The following is an 8,212-nucleotide window of genomic DNA, read 5'->3' as shown; positions in this document are numbered from 1 at the left end:
TCTAGTGTCAGTGGAGTCCAAGCACTATTTCAACCACACAGGTTTGGATGAACTCCCCACAAAGGGAGGTGAAGAGCACCCCCAGCAAAACACACACACACACACACACACACACAAACCACTCCCGGTGGTGGGAGGGGAACAGGAGAAAGGACAAAAGAAGTAAGAGATGAAGAGAAAGGAAGGAGGGAGGGAGGAAAAGGTAAAACGAAAAGGACAAACACTAATGTCCCCAGTGATTCTACGGGACAAAATCACAGGGAGGGAATAAAATTCTGCCACCTTGAACTAGTGTTTTCCATGCCTAGAATTCAGCTGGCACCAGGTGGATCAGACTGAACAGGATACAAACCTCTCCGAGGCACTTACTTTCCTCAAAGAGAGACCTCAAGGAGGAGACTTGCTGAAGCAAAGCCAGAGGGGTCTCTGAGCTTTCCCTGGCCCTCATGTCAGCATCTCTCTCTGATGTCAGCATCTCTCTCTGAGGTCACCACCTCCCTAACACATTTGACCAATAAGCTGACGTCCTGCAAAAGGCCTTTGTGATGTCACTGCCACACCCAACCAAACCCTGAAGTGCTAATGTCCTCCTGCTGGCCTCACACTTTGAAGGTTTGAGCTACTCTGTGTGGATCACCCCACTCAATGCGTCTTCATTCTAGGAAGCAAGCCGGCTAGACAGTAAAACATCAGAGGCTGCTCCCAATGCTACACTCCGTGTTTCCAAAATTACTACACTTTATGGCCAGAAGAGACCTTTAGAGCATCTAATCTAAGCCCCTGCATATCATGGGCTTCCTGTATAGTACAATAGTTACTTTTTGGGCACAAACATTCCAGAAAGGTATCTAGTCTAAATTAAATGACATTAAGAGATGGAGAATCCATCACTTTCCCTTTTAGTGAGTGCCAGGGGGATCCATTTCCCCTTCCATTAGCTCCCCATTTACAGTGAGCCAGAACAGTACCTGCAGCAGGGAGCGGGAGTTCCTGAAGGCCTCAGAGGCGCAGCACCTGCAGTGTCTCAGGCACGTGGCGTAAGTGCAGGATGATGCGGAGCTGGTGCATAGCTTTGGCCGTGACGTCCTCCTGCTGCAAGGGAACGAGAACCTGTCAGAGACACAAAGGCCCCGAGGAATCAGGGGGAATTAAGGGAACCTGGAACCAGCAGTATTTCCACCCAGCACCTGCCCATCAATGAGAGATGAATTCACCTCCTGAACCCCACAATGGAGTCTTCTTGTCCTTTCTAGAAACCTCCAGAGCTAACCCCCCTCCTTGTAGGGTGAGCTCCTGCTACCTCCTGCTCAGTGCCCTTCACAGATATTCCACCTCCAAACCACAGCTCAAGTCATCAGAACCCTCTTCTCCACCCCGACACAGGTTGGGCTGGGAGGCGGCTCTAACAGGGTGTGCAGGAGGGATTCTGACAGCAGTGAAGTGGGTTGCAGGGAGGTTGAGATCTTGACCCAAGTCATCCCAGACACTAATGCTAAGTCACACAATGGCAGCATCTACTGTCAGTGGGGTCCAAGCACTATTTCAACCCCACAGTTTTGGATCAACTCCCCACAAGGGGAGGTGAAGAGAACCAACAGCACCACACACACACACACACACACACACACACACACACACACCACTCCTGGTGGTGTGAGGGGAACAAGAGAAAGGACAAAAGAAGTAAGAGATGAAGAGAAAGGAAGGAGGGATGGAGGAAAAGGTAAAACGAAAAGGACAAACCCTAGTGTTCCCAGTGATTCTACGGGACAAAATTCCAGGGAGGGAATAAAATTCTGCCACCTTAAACTACTGTTTTCCATGCCGAGAATTCAGCTGGCACCAGATGGATCAGACTGAGCAGGTTCCAAAACCTCTTGGAGGCTCTTACCTTCTAATTTTCAAGTAAAATCAGTAAAAGGAAAGGAGAAAACTCGAAAGAGGCTCCTGCTCGCACTTAAATACGTGAACCCTAATACTCTCTCAGTCCTCAAAAAGAAACCTCGAGAAGCAGACTTGCTGAAGCAAAGCCACAGGGGTCTCTGAGGTTTCCCTGGTCGTAAGTCCCTGTCCTCCCTGGCTGAAGACAGCATCTCTCTCTGAGGTCACCACCTCCCTAACACCTTTGACCAGTACGCTGAGGTCCTTGAAAAAGCCTTTGTGATATCACTGCCACACCCAACCAAACCCTAAAGTGCTCATGTCCTGCTGCTTGCCTGACACTTTGAAGGTTTGAGCTACGCTCTGTGGATCACACCACAAAATTCGTCTTCATTCTAGGAAGCAAGCTAGCTAGACAGTAAAACATCAGAGGCTGCTCCCAATACTACACTCAGTGTTTCCAAAATTTGTAGACGTTATGGCCACAAGAGACCTTTAGAGCATCTCATCTAAGCCCCTGCATATCATAGGCCTCCTGTATAGTACAATAGCTACTTTTTGGGCACACACATTCCAGAAAGGCATCTAGTCTTCATTCAATGACATCAAGAGATGGAGAATCCACCACTTTCCCTTTTAGTGAGTGCCAGGGGGCTCCATTTCGCCTTCCACTAGCTCGCCATTTAGAGGGAGACAGAGCAGTACCTGCAGCAGGGAGCAGGAGATGCTGAAGGCATCAGAGGCGCAGCCCCTGCAGTGTCTCAGGCACCTGGCGCAAGTGGCGGATAATGCGGGTGCATCACTTTGGCCGTGACGTCCTCCTCCTGCAAGGGAACGAGAACCTGTCAGAGACTCAAACGCCCCGAGGAATCAGGGGGAATTAAGGGCACCTGGAACCAGCAGTATTTCCACTCAGCACCTGCCCACCACTGAGGGATGAATTCACCTCCTGAACCCCAGAATGGAGTCTTCTTGTCCTTTCTAGTAACCTCCAGTGCCAACCCCCCTCCTTCTAGGGTGAGCTCCTGCTTCCTCCCACTCAGTGTTCTTGACAGCTGTTCCACCTCCAAACCAAACCTCAAGTTATCAGAACCCTCTTGTCCACCCCCAACCAGGTTGGGCATGGAGGCGGCTCTAGCGGGGGGGGGCCGGAAGGAATTCTGCCAGAAGTGAAGAGGTTGAGGGGAGGTTGAGATCTTGCCCCAAGTCATCCCAGACACTAATGCTAAGCCACAGGATGGCAGCATCTTGTGTCAGTGGAGTCCAAGCACTATTTCAACCCCACAGTTTTAGAGGAACTTCCCACAAGGAGAGGTGAAGAGAACCCCCAGCAATACACACACACACACACACACACACACACACACACACACACACACACACACACACACACACACACACACACACACACACACACACACACACACCCCCACCACTCCTGGTGGTGGGAGGGGAACAAGAGAAAGGACAAAAGAAGTAAGAGATGAAGAAAAAGGAAGGAGGGATGGAGGAAAAGGTAAAATGAAAAGGACAAACGCTAATATCCCTAGTGATTCTACGGGATAAAATACAAGGGACGGAATAAAATTCTGCCACCTTGAACTAGTGTTTCCCATGCCTAGAATTCAGCTGGCACCAGATGGATCAGACTGTGGAGGTTCCAAAACCTCTTGGAGGCTCTTACCTTCTCAACAGGGAAGTCTGTTTTCATAGAATCATAGAATCATAGAATATCAGAGTTGGAAGGGACCTCAAGAAGTCATCTAGTCCAACCCCATGCTCAGAGCAGGACCAATTCCCAGCTAAATCACCCCAGCCAGGTCTTTGTCAAGCCGGGCCTTAAAAACCTCCAAGGAAGGAGACTACATTTTTTTTTCCCCATCTTATATGGAACCAATCACCAGAGACCCCAACCATCGAAAAATCCCCAAATGTGCTTTGTTGCTTCTAACTAATTTCTAGTAAAATCAGTAAAAGGAAAGGAGAAAACTCGAAAGAGGCTCCTGCTCCCACTCACATACGTGAACCCTAATACTCTGTCAGTCCTCAAAGAGAGACCTCGAGAAGGAGACTTGCTGAAGCAAAACCACAGGGGTCTCTGAGGTTTCCATGGCCCTGTGCTCCTGTCATGCCTGGCTCATGTCAGCATCTCTCTCTGAGGTCACCACCTCCCTAACACCTTTGAGCAATTCACCTCCTCAACCCCAGAATGGAGTCTTCTTGTCCTTTCTAGTAACCTCCAGTGCCAACCCCACTCCTTGTAGGATGAGCTCCTGCTACCTCCAGCTCAGTGCCCTTGAGAGCTGTTCCACCTCCAAACCACAGCTCAAGTTATCAGAACCCTCTTCTCCACCCCCACCCAGGTTGGGCAGGGAGGCGGATCTAGCTGGGGGGGCAGCAGGGATTCTGAAAGCAGAAAAGTGCGTTGCGGGGAGGTTGAGACCTTGCCCCAAGTCATCGCAGACAGTAATGTTAAGCCACAGGATGGGAGCATCTAGTGTCAGTGGAGTCCAAGCACTATTTCAACCTCACAGTATTGGATCAACTTTCCACAAGGGGAGGTGAAGAGCACCGCCAACAACACACACACACACACACACACACACACACTCCTGGTGGTGGGAGGGGAACAGGAGAAAGGACAAAAGAAGTAAGTGATGAAGAGAAAGGAAGGAGGGATGGAGGAAAAGGTAAAACGAAAAGGACAAAACCTAATGTCCCCAGTGATTCCACGGGACAAAATCCCAGGGAGGGAATAAAATTCTGCCACCTTGAGCTAGTGTTTTCCATGCCTAGAATTCAGCTGGCACCAGGTGGATCAGACTGAAAAGGTTACAAACCTCTCCGAGGCTCTTAACTTCTTAACAGGGACGTCTGTTTTCTAGTAAAATCAGTAAAGAGAAAGGAGAAATCTCGAAAGAGGCTCCTGCTCGCACTCACATACGTCAGCCCTAATACTCTCTCAGTCCTCAAAGAGAGACCTCGAGAAGGAGACTTGCTGAACCAAAGCCACAGGGGTCTCTGAGGTTTCCCTGGCCCTGGGCCCCTGTCCTGCCTGGCTGATGTCAGCATCTCTCTCTGAGGTCACCACCTCCCTAACACATTTGACCAATAAGCTGACATCCTGCAAAAGGCCTTTGTGATGTCACTGCCACACCCAACCAAACCCTGAAGTGCTAATGTCCTGCTGCTGGCCTGACACTTTGAAGGTTTGAGGTTGTCATAACTATAAAGGGAAGGGTAACAGCTGTCCTGTGTACAGTACTATAAAATCCCTCCTGGCCAGAGACTCCAAAATCCTTTTCCCTGTAAAGGGTTAAGAAGCTCAGGTAACCTGGCTGGCATCTGACCTAAAGGACCAATAAGGGGACAAGATACTTTCAAATCTTGGGGAGGGGAAGGCTTTTGTTTGTGTTCTTTGTTTGTGTGGGTGTTCGCCCTCGGGACTGAGAGGGACCAGACATCAATCCAGGTTCTCCACATCTTTCTAAACAAGTCTCTCCTATTTCAAACAAGGCGTGTTAGTTTTCCTTTGTTTTCTCAACTTGTAAATGTACCTTTTACTAGAGTGTTTATCTTTGTTTGCTGTACTTTGAACCTAAGACTAGAGGGGAGGCCTCTGAGCTCTTTAAGTTTGATTACCCTGTAAGGTTAATTTCCATACTGATTTTACAGAGAGGATTTTTACCTTTTTCTTTAATTAAAAGCCTTATTTTTAAGAACCTGATTGATTTTTCCTTGTTTTAAGATCCAAGGAGTTTGGATCTTGATTCACCAGGAGTTGGTGGGAGGAAGGAGGGGAATGGTTAATTTCTCCTTCTTTTAGATCCAAGGGGTTTGGATCTGTATTCACCAGGGAATTGGTGAAAGGTTTCTCAAGGCTACCCAGGGGAGGAAATTAGCCTTGGGATGGTGGTTAAGCTTAGAAGTTTTCATGCAGGCCCCTACATTTGTACCCTAAACTTCAAAGTGGGGATACAGCCTTGACACAGGAACTCTCTGTGGATCACCCCACTCAATGCGTCTTCATTCTAGGAAGCAAGTCGGCTAGACAGTAAAACATCAGAGGCTGCTCCCAATACTACACTCAGTGTTTCCAAAAGTAGGAGACTTTCTGGCCACAAGAGACCTTTAGAGCATCTCATCTAATCTCCTCCATATCATAGGCCTCCTGTATAGTACAATAGTTTCTTTTTCGGCGCACACATTCCAGAAAGGCATCTAGTCTTCATTCAATGACATCAAGAGATGGAGAATCCACCACTTTCCCTTTTAGTGAGTGCCAGGGGGCTCCATTTCCCCTTCCACTAGCTCGCCATTTACAGGGAGACATAGCAGTACCTGCAGCAGGGAGCTGGAAATGCTGAAGGCCTCAGAGGCGCAGCCCCTGCAGTGTCTCAGTCACCTGGCGCAAGTGGCGGATGATGCGGGTGCATCACTTTGGCCGTGACGTCCTCCTCCTGCAAGGGAACGAGAACCTGTCAGAGACTCAAACGCCCCGAGGAATCAGGGGGAATTAAGGGCACCTGGAACCAGCAGTATTTAAACTGACTACCTGCCCACCACTGAGGGATGAATTCACCTCCTGAACCCCAGAATGGAGTCTTCTTGTCCTTTCTAGTAACCTCCAGTGCCAACCCACCACCCTGTAGGGTGAGCTCCTGCTACCTCCCCCTCAGTACCCTTGACAGCTGTTCTACCTCCAAACCACAGCTCAAGTTATCAGAACCCTCTTCTCCACCCCAACCCAGGTTGCGCAGGGAGGCGGCCCTAGCGGGGGGGCAGGAGGGATTCTGCCAGCAGTGAAGTGGGTTGCGGGGAAGTTGAGATCTTGCCCCAAGTTCTGCCAGACACTAATGCTAAGCCACAGGATGGCAGCATCTAGTGTCAGTGGAGTCCAAGCACTATTTGAACCCGACAGTTTTGGATCAACTTCCCACAAGGGGAGGTGAAGAGCACCCCCAGCAACACACACACCACTCCTGGAGGTGGGAGGGGAACAAGAGAAAGGACAAAAGAAGTAAGAGATGAAGAGAAAGGAAGGAGGGATGGAGGAAAAGGTAAAACGAAAAGGACAAACCCTAGTGTCCCCAGTGATTCCACGGGACAAAATTCCAGGAAGGGAATAAAATTCTGCCACCTTAAACTACTGTTTTCCATGCCGAGAATTCAGCTGGCACCAGATGGATCAGACTGAGCAGGTTCCAAAACCTCTTGGAGGCTCTTACCTTCTAATTTTCAAGTAAAATCAGTAAAAGGAAAGGAGAAAACTCGAAAGAGGCTCCTGCTCGCACTCACATACGTCAACCCTAACACTCTCTCAGTCCTCAAAAAGAAACCTCGAGAAGGAGACTTGCTGAAGCAAAGCCACAGGTGTCTCTGAGGTTTCCCTGGTTGTAAGCCCCTGTCCTCCCTGGCTGAAGACAGCATCTCTCTCTGAGGTCACCACCTCCCTAACACCTTTGACCAGTACGCTGAGGTCCTTGAAAAAGCCTTTGTGATATCACTGCCACACCCAACCAAACCCTAAAGTGCTCATGTCCTGCTGCTGGCCTTACACTTTGAAGGTTTGAGCTACGCTCTGTGGATCACACCACAAAATTAGTCTTCATTCTAGGAAGCAAGCTAGCTAGACAGTAAAACATCAGAGGCTGCTCCCAATACTACACTCAGTGTTTCCAAAGGTAGGAGACTTTCTGGCCAGAAGAGACCTTTACAGCATCTCATCTAACCCCCTCCATATCATAGGCTTCCAGTATAGTACAATAGTTACTTTTTGGGCACACACATTCCAGAAAGGCATCTAGTCTTCAATCAATGACATCAAGAGTTGGAGAATCCACCACTTTCCCTTTTAGTGAGTGCCAGGGGGCTCCATTTCCCCTTCCACTAGCTCCCCATTTACAGTGAGCCAGAGCAGTACCTGCAGTAGGGAGAGGGAGTTGCTAAGGCCTCAGAGGAACAGCCCCTGCAGTGTCTCAGGCACATGGCGTAAGTGCCGGATGATGCGGAGCTGGTGCATCCCTTTGGCCGTGACGTCCTCCTCCTGCAAGGGAACGAGAACCCTTTCAGAGACTCAAATGCCCCGAGGAATCAGGGGCAATTAAGGACACCTGGAACCAGTAGTATTTCCACCCAGCACCTGCCCACCACTGAGGGATGAATTCACCTCCTGAACCCCAGAATGGAGTCGTCTTCTCCTTTCTAGTAATCTCCAGTGCCAACCCCCGTCCTTGTAGGGTGAGCTCCTGCTACCTCCCCCTCAGTGCCCTTGACAGCTGTTCCACCTCCAAACCAAACCTCAAGTTATCAGAACCCTCTTCTGCACCCC

At 49.4% G+C, this 8,212-nt stretch overlaps 1 long non-coding RNA gene across 1 annotated transcript; it reads right to left on the bottom strand.

The window, feature by feature from the left end:
- Positions 1-974: 974 nt before the first annotated feature.
- LOC135977759 (uncharacterized) lies at positions 975-7,916 on the bottom strand. The gene is made up of 4 exons (XR_010595206.1): positions 7,805-7,916; positions 6,223-6,341; positions 2,587-2,705; positions 975-1,092 (listed from the first exon to the last, which is right to left on the bottom strand). It is a non-coding gene; the product is annotated as an uncharacterized LOC135977759 (long non-coding RNA).
- Between the last annotated feature and the right edge of the window lie 296 nt (positions 7,917-8,212).

The sequence above is a fragment of the Chrysemys picta genome, unplaced genomic scaffold (genome assembly GCF_011386835.1).
Source record: "Chrysemys picta bellii isolate R12L10 unplaced genomic scaffold, ASM1138683v2 scaf31, whole genome shotgun sequence".
NCBI classification, from domain to species: domain Eukaryota; kingdom Metazoa; phylum Chordata; order Testudines; family Emydidae; genus Chrysemys; species Chrysemys picta.
Note: the sequence above shows the minus strand (reverse complement) of the source record. Positions and strands in the feature narration are given on the sequence as shown.